The 14,796-nt window shown below is 32.2% G+C and overlaps 1 pseudogene across 1 annotated transcript; it reads right to left on the bottom strand.

The window, feature by feature from the left end:
* Positions 1–838: 838 nt before the first annotated feature.
* Positions 839–12,206, bottom strand: LOC111286866 (uncharacterized; annotated as a pseudogene). Its single transcript, XR_016342812.1, has 12 exons — positions 11,753–12,206; positions 11,449–11,630; positions 10,484–11,324; positions 10,120–10,347; positions 9,944–10,023; positions 8,355–8,685; positions 8,081–8,280; positions 7,770–7,846; positions 7,396–7,446; positions 6,508–6,609; positions 1,441–1,624; positions 839–1,348 (listed from the first exon to the last, which is right to left on the bottom strand). The product of XR_016342812.1 is annotated as an uncharacterized LOC111286866 (transcript).
* Positions 12,207–14,796: the final 2,590 nt, after the last annotated feature.

The raw sequence follows: 14,796 nt of genomic DNA, 5'->3' as shown, positions 1-14,796 counted from the left end.
GCGCCACTTCTGTGCTGTGGTAGCCAACTACCCAGAGCACTACTTCAATTACCCACCGTACTAGTACATATCTCCACCACCAAAGCATGCATAGTTCCCACCATTCTACTACAACCCATCCCCTCCAAAGCATTTTTCGAATCCCTCGTACTTGTACAAGTTGCCACCTCCACCTCTTAAATCTTCACCTCTTACATATTACTACAAATATCCACCGCCTTCATTTCCGTCAACATCTCCTCTATATGTTTACAAGTCTCAACCTCCATCATCATCATCATAATCACCCCTACCTTGTGTCTATAATTCCCCACCTCCACCATCACCATCCCCATCTCCTCCTTAAGTCTACATTTCACCATGCGCATCCTCCATTCCACCATAAATCACCAGCTCCATCACTCAAAAGTCGTCCCTATTATTAAAAGTCGCCACCACTCCCAAAAGGTTACTGATAAGCTGGTGATTTGGTTTTGAATTGGGACGGTAATAACTATTTCTTTAAAATGTTCCATAATCCCTTTCGCTTTACAGAGAGCCTTGTTTAATTCAGTTTTTGTGCGAGGCACTTACTGTATCATCTCCTTTAAGCAAATGCAAGACAGTATTTGCATTTCAAGAAGATCAGCTCTATTGCCGTAGACTGAATGAAGATTAAATAAGTTAAATTCTTGCAATATTAATGATCCTCCTGCTCCATGTTGAAGCGAATGCAATCGAATTCCACAATTTATTTCACTCTTGGATTAGTACTACTTTCTATCCTCAATTACCACTTTGTTTTTCTCGTATCATAACAAGAATCTTTCCTAAACAAAACAATTCAAAACGAAAAAACATTAATTAATGTTATGCAAGGAAATATTGATAATAGCCTAATCTTACAAATTTTAATATGTTTAATAGCATGACCATCTCGACATTGTAGTTTCATACGGCATACAAATTTGTATTTACTAACTTTATTATGTTTTTAGTATTGCCAAATACTATTACCAGTTACAGTCTCCATCATGGCACTTGTCAATAACACAAACAAAAAAACACAGCTCAAACTAAAGAGCTCTACTTAAACATTGTCCCTGCTTTAACATATGAGCTAAGCTCAAGTGGTTCAACGGATATATTTCTATTAGACATTCTTAACTGCTGCATTGCTTCGGGTATGATATTGCATCAAAATGCAAAACTATCAATTGTAATAGAACACACATGTGAACATGGATGTACAGACCAAAGCAAGCATACCAGATTCTACTTATAGAAGGACGGCAGAGAAGAAGCATCTTTTCCCAATGGCCTTCCAATTGTTCACTTGCCAACCTGGACCATTCTTGTAAGACTCCATCTGTCATCACCCCAACAAAATTTAGAAAATGTTAAAAAGAAACCTCATTTCTTTAGCATTTATATCAGAAAGATCTGGCACTAGTCACATACCTTGTCCAGAACTTCCTCATCACCCTGCAATCCACCAATAACATGTATTTCATCTCTTATCGCAACGGTGCCAAAATATCCCCTTGCATTGTTCATGGACTCCTCCATCCACGAGCTAGCACAAGGGTCAAAGACCTCAACTGATGAGACCATTCTGGTTCCATCAAAGCCACCTATAGCATGTCTACAAAAATATTTTCCATGATTCGCATTCCATACAAGGGAAACATTTTTTTCCATATCTAGGAGGGGGAGGGGAGTAGAACAAATGATCAAGAGTATTCAGATAGTGTTTGGTATTAGTATTGTATTTACCATAGTGCTCTAATCATCAATTCATCATGATGCTTTTATCACTATAGCGATTTTATCAATAACAATCTAAAAAAACCATGTTTTGAAGCACAAGAATCAAACATAATTCAAATTTCAATATATCATACCAAAATAATAATGTCAAAACAATTAGAAGTCAATAATTTTGATATTATATTAAAATAAAAATTTGTAAAATTTAATATTTTAGTTTTTCAAGCAAGGTATAACTGAACTATGCAATCAACAAATATGAAATATAAATCAATAACTTCAATAAACTTTTAATTATACATCAAATTAAATCATTTTTAATGAGTGTGGAAATCTAATCTTAATTATTACTTGATTAGTTGACTTTATCTATTTTAGTTAAGTCTCTTATTTTTAGAATAAGAAGTGATTTGGGTAATTACACCAAATCCATTAGATATTTTCTGATTATGTGTAGAGAGTAAATTAGTCCTTTGATTAGCTATTTTAATGCATGAAAATCTTGGGTTTTAAGGCTGAGAATATTTAGTCTTTAGCTTATATATTTTCATGCAATTCTAGCATTATAATAAAAAATATATAAAAGAATAAAATAGTTTTATTCTAAAGATTTCTTCATGATATTAAAGCACGATCTAAACCTTTGAAAATTTTCACTTTGAGTCCAACATGAGCAGCGGAAAGGAAAGCTAGACGTCAAAAGTTACTTCTAACACTAGAGATAGCGTTTCTCAATCACTAAAGAACATTACCTCTCCTATTCGAACAAGCTTTTTAACACAAAAAGGCAATTTTCTAAGTGCCTTGAGTGTAAAACTAGAGAAATCAAATTCATGGATTATGGATTCAAGAGCTTTAGACCATATGACTGGAGATGCATTTGTATTTAGTAAATACAACTTATGTAATGAAAACTTCACATTTCGAATTGCTAATGGGTCACTTTCAAAAATAACTAGTATAAGTTCTGTTATTATTTCCAAAGAGATAACACTTAATTTTGTTCTGTTTGTCCCAAATCCAAGTTGCAATCTACCGTCTATAAGCAAACTTACAAAAGAGCTTAAGTGTGTTATTAAATTTCTTCCAAATATGTGTGAATTTCAGGATTTGGATTCGGGGAAGATGATTGGCAATGCTAAGATGTGTGCAAGACTCCATATCCTAAGAGCTAATGATTCTGAAAGACAATATCAAAAGTCCTCTTTTGTGGCTTCATCCTCCAATAATAATAAAGATAGTACTGTCATGTTGTGACACTATCGGTTAAGTCATCCAAATTTTTTGTACCTCAAAAGGTTGTTTTCCTCATTATTCAATCAAAATTCTAACAATTTTCAGTGTGAAGTCTGCTAACCATCCAAACATACTCGTAAAACATATCCTTATTAGCCTTACAAACCATCCCATCCTTTTTCAATGATACACAGTGACATTTGGAGTCCATCAAGAGTAAATAACATTATTAGCTCCAGAGGGTTTGTCACATTTATTGATGATCACACCAGGGTTACTTAGGTAATACTTATGAAGAAAAAATCAAAAGTGGATCAGCTATTCCAAAACTTCAACAATATGATCCAAACTCAATTTAAAACCAAAATCCAAGTGTTAAGAACCGACAATGGGAAAAAATAATACAATTCAATTCTTGGATTATATCTAATAAAGCATAGTATAATTCATCAAAGCTCATGTGTTGACACTCCTCAACAAAATGGCATTGAAGAAAGCAAGAATCGATATTTGTTGAAAGTTGCAAGATCCCTTATAATGGCTACCTATGTACCTAAGCATTTTTAGGGTGAGGCTATTCTTACCGTTACATATCCTATAAATAGAATGCCTTCTCGAGTCCTGAAATTTCAAAGCCTTGGACAATCATCTTGTCTATTCCCATTAAAGTGTTTGGATGCACTACATTTGTTCTTACCAGCCAACAAAACCAAAGCAAATTAGATCACAAATCTATCAAATGTATATTTCTCGGATACTCCCCAAATCAAAAAGGATACAAGTGTTACTCACTAGTAACAAAAAAAATTCTACCATTTTATGAATGTTAACTTTTTTGAAAATCAATCTTTCTTTCCTAAAACTACCATTCAAGGGGAGAATTCAATCACACGAGAATATCAGCTTTGGGAAGATCCTATTACCGAACCAACAAACACTTCTCAAATTTCCTTTCACGTCCAAAACATTCAACCATATCCTTTAACTCCATTTCAAGTCCAAAACATCCAACCAAATCCTCCAAGCCCAAAGTTCACACAAAGGAAAACAAACAGAAAATCGATTATCTATTCAAGAAAACAAAAACTTAGAAAGATATAAGAGAATTTACACCTACAAAGAAAAACCAAGAATTTGAACCGATTCCAAAGATACTTGAAACTAACATAGGTAACGCTCTTACTGAATCTGATTCAATTGAATCTTTTAATAATTTTGATCAACCAATTGCTCTAAGGAAAGGTGTGAGATCATGTACTCAACACCCAATCTATAATGTGATTTCTTATGAAGGTTTATCACCCAGTTATCGAGCTTTTGTTACCATACTAAACAATATGCAAATTCTCAATAAAATTCATGAAGCACTCATGCAACCAAAATTGAATATGGCTGTTTGGGAAGAAATTTAGGCCTTAGAAAAGAACAAAACATGGGAGATCTCACAACTACCCAAAGGAAAAAATCCAGTTGGGTGAAAAAGGATTTTTACTGTTAAACACAATACAGATAGAAGTATTAACAGATTTAAAGCTCACCTTATTGCAAAAGAATTTACTTTATGTTATGGTGTTAACTATGAGGAGACATTTGCTCCGATTGCTAAACTTAATTCAATCCGGGTGTTATTATCATTGGCAGCAAATCTAGATTGGCCATTTCACCAACGAGATATCAAAAATGTAATTCTTAATGACGACCTAGAAGAAGAAGTTCACATGAAAACCCCTCAAGGATTCAAAAACCAAGACAAATTTGGCAAGGTATGTAAGCTTCAAAAGTCATTATATAGTCTCAAACAATCCCTACGTGCATGGTTTGATAAACTAACAAAAGTGGTAAAGAAGTATAGTTTTTCACAATGCCAAATTGATCACACCATGTTTGTCAAACATTCATCTAAAGGAAAAATAGCCATTCTTATTGCCTATGTGGATGACATTATTCTTATTGGAGACTATGTGGAAGAAATTAGCAACCTAAAGAACCTCCTAGCCAAAGAATTTGAAATCAAAGATTTGGGACACTTCAAATATTTTCTTGACATAGAGATAGCTCGCTCAAGGAATGGCATCTATGTTTCACAGTGTAAGTATATCCTAGAATTACTAAAGGAAACTGGAATGCTTAGATGCAAATCTACTGACACCTTTATGGACATAATGAATAAGGTAGGAATGGAAGAAGGAAGTCCACCAATAGATAAAGGCAGATATCAAAGACTTGTTGAAAAACTCATCTACCTCTCTCATATAAGATCATATATCGATTTTTCAGTTAGCATGGTAAACAGATTCATGAACAACCCAATCAAGGAACACTTGAAGGCTGTGTATCAAATCTTACAATACCTAAATAAAAATCTCGATAAAGGGTTATTTTTTAAGAAGACATCATGCCGAAATGTTGAAATTTAAACTAATGCTAATTAGGATGGATCGTTATTGACTGAAGATCAACTACTGGTTATTGTACCTATGTGTGAAGAAATTTGGTTACTTGGCGAAGCAAGAACAAATATGTGGTGCTTAGAAGTAGCATAGAAGCTGAGTTAAGAGCTATGTCTCATGGCATATGTGAGGGAATTTGGCTGAAAAGATTGCTAGGGGAGTTAGAGGTCTTTGTAAAAGAATCCATGAAGATATTTTACAACAACAAAAATGCCACAAGTATAGCAAAGAATCATGTTCATCATGATAGGACTAAACATGTGGAGATTGATCATCACTTCATCAAAAAGAAGATAGAGGAAGGAATTGTTAGATTAGCTTATACTCCCACATGCTTTCAAACTACAAATATACTCACTAAGGCTCTCTCTCAAAACAACTTTGAAAATCTAAAGTCCAAGCTAGGCATGATTGACATCTACCACCTAGCTTGAAGGGGAGTGTAAAAATCTAATCTTCATTATTACTTGATTAGTTGACTTTATCTATTTTAGTTAAATCTCTTATTTTTAGAAGAAGTGATTTGGGTAATTACACCAAATCCATTAGATATTTTCCTATTATACGTAGAGAGTAGATTACTCCTTTAATTAGCTGTTTTAATGCATGAAAATCCTGGGATTTAAGGCTAAGAATATTCAGTTTTTAACCTACATATTTTCATGCAATTCTAGCATTGTAATAAGAAAAATATAGAAGAATAAAATAGTTTTATTTTAGAGATTTCTTCAATGAGAGTGAAAATTAAATCTATTAAAATAAACTTAATTTGCTAAAAGGACAATTTTATACAATAAAAAAAAAAGTGCAAGCTTTTTGTGCACAATTAAAAGGGTAATATTGTCCTGTTCATAAGTAATATTCACATATCACCACTTTCCAATAAAAACATTCCTCACCCTCTCAGTTGGGATATAGATGACCCATCAAGAAATAGATTTAATCACTATCAATAATATCATTGTAACACAAAGTTATCAAGTTCCTAGCAAATATAATGATCTATTCACCAATTGTATATCACATTGGTAATTACTCCATACCAAAGACCACCTAAAGAAAATCAACTTACAGTTTTTCATTGAGAACAACCAATGAATGACACCCTCTCTTTATGGCCATGCTCTCTAGTTTTTCCCATGAATGTTCTTGAGGATCCAATCTCTCAATTGATCTAGGATAGTAGATGAAATGTGCCCATCAATACGAATGTATGATAAAGTAGATTAGACTATAAATAAGTCCGCAAAAGAAAGTCATTAGGTTTTTGACATGTTATTACATATTTTATTACTAATGTTATTGAAATAGAAATAAAAATCTAAGCTTAACTCTATGACTGATGGAAAAGACAAACCTCCTCATTTATGAGTTAAGGACAGAACATGACCAAGAAGGTGAAAAGTTTAATCTTGATAGGTAAAATCAAGATAATGCTCTTGGTATTTATTGCTTGGCTTAAGCAAGCCTCCAAAATCAATCCTACAATTACTACATTGTTTCTATAGAAATTGAAACCATAAGATTGATAGAATACAACCTGTATGTGAATTATGATTCCCATGCTTTTCTGCCTAGAGTCAAATGATTTAAACAAAAGTTATTCTTGATACATTACTTTATCAAGAACCTTAGAAAATTGGTCAAAAGTTCGCATCAAAAAGGGCCTTCTGGATTATATGATGTGAAGAGAATGGTAAACATGCATATTCACACACATGAGGCAACAGGTGATTGCTACTTCACTATTACAGATCAGGCTATTCATAGACCTATATTATGCACCATCTATATAACTATAGCAAGTTTAGGACAAACCAATTTGGAAATTTCGCAATAACCAATGCTTGGAAAACGGTCATGGATTTTCAAGGATTCTTTGCATGATTTAAATGTTGAGGACTAGGAAGGTTTTAAATCAGCATGCCAAATATTTTCACAACTAAAGCAGGTATATTACCTGAAAGCTATAACAGCCCTGCATCGATTATCCATCACCTCCTCCCTATCCCTTTACCACCAAAGAATAAGCAGGGCGGAGAGAAGAGCCCCAATAAGAAGCCTTATCATTAAGGGCAGCATCGTTGTGGTGAATCTTGAATAATAATAAATACATTGTGCAAATTATAAAAGGCTATAAATACAAGACTAACTACTGGGTGTAAGACTTTTTTTTTGGTCAACAGGTGTAAGACACTTAGAATGCTTTAAAAAAAATGAATCACATAGAATGTTAGTTTTTACATGGATAATCAGCAGTCTTTACACATAACAGTATACATGAATCACGAATGTGTGCACAACTCAGTCCATCAACACCAAATAACTACTTACTTCAAATAGTCGCTTCCATTGTATCCTCCAGAAACATAAAGTATCCCACTGACTTCTGCTGCAGTAGGAGCAAATCTCTTTAAAACAAAATGGTATTAGTTAGTAGATCAGAAAAATGTTAAGATCAAGATGGTAGCACATAAAGTTTTATGAGAGAGAGAGAGAGAAACAAAGAGTTTTATATTTTCTCCACAATGTCTATTCAGCCTCTTTATGGTTGGTAGGCTACCAAGTACCAACTAATTTGAAGCAAACCAAGGCATTGGATTTATCAGTCTAGACAAGCATAACAAGCAATCATTAAAATATACCCTATGCATTAGTGACTGAATAGGAATCCACCTTCCAATGTTTGGATCAAACATTTCTACCTGTGAGAAACATTCAACTCCATTTCCACCTCCAAAGACAAACATGCTATCTTCTAAAGAAAGTACAGAAAAGCTTCCTTTCTTTTGTTTTAATGGGGAATGACTTGTCCACTGATTGCTTACAGGGTTGTATGATTCAACTATGGACAACAAACATAGTAGTATGATAGAAAATGGTTGCACAAAACAAAAAGCCTTAAGAGAATAATCATACCTGTGTCGTACCATAGATTACCATCTACACCACCCAAAATATACAACTCACCACCAAATTTTGCTGCTGAAGCATATGAGCGTACAAAGCTTATTGAAGTCCAGGTTTTCATCAGGTCCTGTGAAGAAAAATAGATGTCCATAGCAGAAAACCATGTACAACTAACAAATCCTCCCACCAAACATATAGATGCATCACAATCTGGATGAGGTCGTTCGTCCATTGACTGACACTCCTTTTGTTCATCTGCCTCAACACACCTTGACAAACACCCAGTTTCCAACATCCTACGCTGGTCTTTCAACTGTTGGATATTTAATCTTGATTCAACCTTCAAAGCCAAATTGCTTCAACATCAAGTTTACTATCCTCATCAAAGTCCTCACTTAAGAAACTCAGCATACATTTTGTTTTTTTTACTCCAATTAGAGCATACACAAATAATCAAGTTAAGAAGTATAACACAGTTTTTGATAGCAAAGAGATTAAAAATGCCAAAATTCAAAAACCAAAATCATATGTTATTTGAATCGAAACTCATATAAACTGGTAAAAGAACAAATCAAGGTTTTTCGTTTCTGAAATATGCCAACATAAACTACTAAGAAGATGTTACTTGCCAAGAATAAAGTCAAATTTACAAAATTCAGCAATATCAAGAAATTTTGAAAATAAAAAAATGCACCATATCATAACACAACAAAAACGAAAAAGTAAAAAGTAAAAAGGCTTCAAGGGAAAATAGTGAGCAACTTGGAGTTAACAACAAGAGATTATATACAGCACAACTATGAAAAAGGGCCAAAATATACCCAAAATGTTCTACAACCAAGGGTTTTACATGTAGACATCAATATAATTTTAACCAATGCTTGCATATTGTATACATATTTCATTTGAAGCAACATTTCAAGGATACTTGTTTAGGTAAATTAATCAGTGTCATAAAAGGGGAACTTACTTCAGAGGTGAAACCATTAATTTATCTTCTTTCTTAGTTTTATTTTGGTGGGTGAGGGGGAGGGAGACATAGCTTCAGGAGTCCAATAATAAATCAAAGCTTTTGACTTGAATGAAACCATTTTTCATTTAACCAGATCACATATTACATTAAGCCAATTTGATAGATAATAAGAGCTAACTTGAATAATACTTAACCTAGTGCACAAAAATAGTGCATCTCTATAATAATTAAATGGTAGAATTTTTCAGTTTGGTTTATGGATATATATTAGTTGCATAACAAAAGGTATTTTTTTATGTAAATCCCACCTTAATTACCGAGAGTGCACATACAACAATAAGGATTATACAGTAGAAAATGAAAAATAGTAGGATTCTTTTGGAAGGGCCATTCGCCTTCGCCTCCGGCTTACCTAAGAATAAAAATGTAGGACATTTAATTCTTTAAACTTGCAGCATAGCACAAGCACTATGTTCCAGGGAAGGTCATGTTACAAAAGCATTCATAAAAAATATGATATCAACCAAAAACATAACTATCATTTGCGATGATGATATGAAACTGTAGGAGAAAGGGAAAAGTTTAAAAATAAAAAGAAACAACTCTAAGAAATTAGATATCATACCAGCTTTTGCTCTAAGGAATTGACCTTTTGAACTTGTTCGCACAGAGACAACCTCAAGTCCCCCACTTCGAATAACAATTATAAAAATATAGCAAAGGATAATAAGGGTAAGAAGATAAAAATGAAATTAAAAAATTTTAAGCAGTTAACCATTCAATGTATTCATTCAAGTACCTTGGCTATTGTAGAGTGAATGCTAGAAGAGTTCATTTCGGAGGCCAATGCTACTTCTGGAAAGGAGAAATTACTCGACTGATGTTCAGAGTCTTTCAACTGATTATGTGTTGACACTACATCTCTAGACTCAAATGGAAATGAGGACTCGTGATCTGATTTGAAGAGCATCCTTTCCCCAGGTAATTCTAATCGATTCTCCTCTCTAGGAACTTCTAAATGATGTTTTTCTTCCAGACCAATTGAAATGCATAAAGGGCTTGTTGAACTTGTCTGAAAAAGGAAAATTCACCTCTGAAGCTGCTAACTGAAAATGTTTGCTTTCATGTGTTGCCCCTGAAATGGGTAAAGCTTCAAATGAGCAGCTCTGAAGATAAGAGGTACTTGGTTCAGTCGCCAGAGAAGAACACGAGGCTTCATGATTTGTTTTCAAGGTTGCAACTTCACCATATTCTCCAAAATCCTCTAGGTCTAATGGAGCTTTTGTAACCTCACTACTTTCAGACAAACAATCTAGAAGACAAAGAGATTTCCATTCTCCATTAAAAAGATCTAGATGAATGAGATTCACTTCTGAAGCTGGCGGATTGAGTTCTTCAACTTCGTTTGTCATGTCAGAACAAGTTTCTTCTTTGAATAAAGCACTCCACTTTTTCTGTGGGCATCTCACAACACAAGAGGAGGTATCACAGTTTAAATTCTGGAACTTAACATCCTACTTATGATTTAATTTGACTTCATCGTTAATTGAACATGAGAACCATTGTCTTTCTTCTCTTGAACCAGCATCTTTCCAAGTGAGCCATCCTACATTAGACTGAGTTGTATGAGTAACATAATTATTCACATTTCTCACCTCAGACGAATAAGACTGCCCACTGCTAGGATCCAAAGTGGAACCTTCCATGCTAGCCGGATTCATATTAGAAAACTTCAATTTTGAAGCAGTTGTCTCTCCGGTGTCACAATCTTGTTTTGGATTAGGGGCCCTTAATGATTTGAGTTGAGCACCCATCTTTTTAGATTTGTTTGAGAGTGAAGTACTAGCTATTATAGGCGAAGATGAAAACATAGAAATTAACTTGTTTGTTTGAGCCTGATCTAGTTCAAACCAGAAAAGCTTTGGTTCATAATAGTTATCCGCAATTATTGGCTGGAACTGATCTTCTAGCAAGGGCTGGCATTGCATCCGTTTTTGAATTTTAACCTTGAAAACAAATGCAGCAAAGATCAAACAAATTATACATCTAGACTTTGACCAAATGATTAGGAAACTTAATCAACATATATTTGTAAACAACTTTAAAGTAAAGTACGATCACAAGAAATACCTATGCAGCATAAGGGGTATTCTCTGAATCATCTGTGGTCCAAGCAGTGGAGTTGATAGCCAGTTTTCCTGAGCTTGCTGCCTCAAAGACACCATGAAGCTTCCTGTCACTGTAATTGAACAAGAATAGTGGCAAACGAGGTTTGATGTTCTTTACATATGAATAAGGGGGGGCAGGTAATCCTGTTAAAAGTTTAAACACCATTTCTGTCATGAGACTCCGGACAAAGTTAAGCACTTATGCTCATCAAAAAGTAGATCATTTGCTCCTATGCTGAAAAAATATTGAGGGATAGCAAACCAACCCAACAATTGCTTAGACAAACATTCTCCATATGTACCATGTTTGCATCCAAAGATGACGCCAGCTAGATCACTCTTCCTGAGATTCCTAGCCGTGGCATTACAATTAACAGAAAACCTCTTGTGAGCTTTTTCACTCACAGTGAATGTCTGAGTCTTCCTCCTAGCACCCATTATGTTGTTCTAGAAAAAAAATGAGTTAATTAGTCTCTTATGTATTTAAAGTATCACTGATGCCAAAGAAGCATAATTGCTAAAGTAAGCTTTTTGCCCATATAAAAAGAAGTTTACACACGAAAATTTCTATAAATTTGAAAAACATGCACACATATAAGCAGAATACCATAATATAACAGATTGTGGGTTTGAATTCAACTTCATACTCATGCCATAAAAATGAAGATGGATACCACAACTTAGATTATGAACAAAACAATCAATAAAAAGGAATATATACCCAAGCACATTCTTTTCAAAAGGGAGACGAATTTGAAATGCAAGAAGCAAATTTTCCTTGAAATAAAGATAGTGTAAAAACACTAAAACCTAACTAAAAGGAAAGGGAGAAAAAAAGGAACAACAAAACTTAAGCAAGCATGGAAAACCAAATAAAACTCCTTTCAATCACAATGTACCATTTTGGCATATTTAAACAATCAAAACTTCAACAAATCAGACTTTTAAGGCTCAATTTAGTTTTTCCTTTTAATAAATATTGTTGTTTGCTTTTCAAGAAATCTCTAATAAGCAAAAGCAAAAAAGTAGAAACCAAAGTGACATTTGATAAAATTGAACAAATGACTAAAATGTAAATCAATTCTAACATAATTATTATTTTATTTAAAAATAAATCATGCATCTTGTTTTTCAAAAGATATATATATATATATATAATGTGTGTGTGTTCAACTTGTTAGTGAGCAAGTAGGAAAAAGCAACAATCAAACGTTTCCTAAATCTAAATCACTGTTTGGCTAGAGCTTTTGCTTTTTGTAATAGAAAAGTGAACAGCAAAAAATACAAAATGAACTAAAAAGTGAAAACAAGGGACAAACAAATAGAAAAAACATAAAAACCAAAATCACCAACCATACGGAGTCTGAATTATCATCAGCTTAAAAAGCCTACAGGCTATTTCAACTCTGACAAATCCATAATCAAATATATATGACATTTTAAACTTCAAGTTTCAAAAGTCCAAGAAACCATCTCAAAGTTCACAAAGGATCTCAAAGTTCTCAAAGGATCTCCGTTATGAAACCAATTTTACATATTCACAAACCGCAGTTATTAGGTTGAAATGGCTGTTTATTGCTACAAATATAAAGATAAAGAAAATGTCATTATCAATCCAGTAAAAATAGAGTGGAAGATTAAAAACAAAAGTTTATCTTTTTTTTGGAAAAAAGCATCTTCGTTTCTTGTAACAAAAAAGTCAAATAAAAATAGACAACAAAAAGGCATAAACAAAAGAAGACAGAAAGACGAAGTTTCAAAGAAAAAGTTAGCTTCTTTCAACAATATATCAATTAAAATTAGTTTTTGTAAAGATGAAAAAACACTAATCTGACTCTTTCGCTCCTGAATAGGATAAAATGATAAGCGTAAAAAATAAATATTAAATAGATAGTTCAATTTGAAGAATCAAAATGAAAAAAGAAAGATGAAAGGAACATTATCAGTGTGAGTGAGACCTGGAAGACAAAAGAAAAAAAATACTGGTGATTGTTTCTCGGGAAAGTTAACGCTTCAAAGTCGATTACGAGTGGGAAAATACAACAAAATGACTAGGGTTTCTCCCATTGTTTTCTAAAAACAGAAATCGAGAAAGACAGAGACGAGAAGTTAGAGGAACTGACGCAGAGAAATCATGAAGCGCGAAATTAGTACTGGGAATCTATTCTTTTTTTTTTCTTTTTTAAGGTACGGTTTCATAATCAAATTACCTATTTGCCCTTCAACTTTTTGTCTTCTTTTCTTGCTTTGGTATTAAGTTTTTTCTTAGGTAGTTATTGCAAACGTGGATAATTGAATTTTAATATTGTGAAATTTTATTTAAAAAAAAAAACAAAAAGTAATCGAACCTTTTGGATTAAGGAGTTAATTATTATATACGTTGAGATTACAGATCGAAAATAAGGATAAAATTGATTATTATAATAATAACATTAAAATCAATATTAAGATTTGGTTTTTTGATATAAAGTAAAAATAAAAATAAAAAAAATGATCATTAAAAATATTAAATTAAAAATTATATGTAATAAAATTTTTTAATTATTTAATATTTTTAAAATTAATAAATAATTCAAATTTTATTAAATTATTTTTATGTCAAATTTAATAAACAATTAAAATTTATTTATTATTTCATAAATTTTAAACAAAAATTAAAATTAAAAAATAAATTATAAAGACATTTTTATCTTTACAACTTAACTTGAATGACAAAAAAGAAAAAACAAAAAAAACTGTTATTCATTGGATTAAAATAAATGAAAAAAATATTTCACAAATTTTAAATAAAAATAAAAATAAAAATAAATTTATTTGTTAATTTCACATGATTATATGACACCTTGCTAAATTTGGTTGTGTAGTCTAAAAACTTAATTGTCAATGTATTATTTTAAAAATGATATTTTAAAAAAAATTATGATAATTAATGTTATTTTTTAAAATTTTGATCAAAATAATACATTAGCTGAGTAAAAAAAAAAAAATCATCAAGCTTTAAATAACTTATAAGCTATTTCACCATTCAAAAATCATTTTTTAAATTTTGGTCAAAAAAATCATTTTTAAATGGCATCGCAATTAACAGAGTAAAAAAATGGTCGTCAAGCTTAAATTCAAAATTTTCTTTTTTATTTTATTTTTCTTTCATCATGATATTTTCTATTAAATATAATGTCACATTATAATAAATTTTGGCTTGAATTTTTTCTCATGCCATGTTAATTGTTTGAAATTCCTTTTTCTTTTTAAATTACAAAACAACTTCCCAATTGTTATATCTTAATCAAATTTGCTTCAAAATTAGAAG

The sequence above is a fragment of the Durio zibethinus genome, chromosome 6 (assembly GCF_047325235.1).
Source record: "Durio zibethinus cultivar Kanyao isolate XHJ-2024 chromosome 6, ASM4732523v1, whole genome shotgun sequence".
NCBI lineage: Eukaryota > Viridiplantae > Streptophyta > Magnoliopsida > Malvales > Malvaceae > Durio > Durio zibethinus.
The sequence above is the reverse complement of the archived record's forward strand: the minus strand, read 5'-3'. Positions and strand labels throughout refer to the sequence as shown.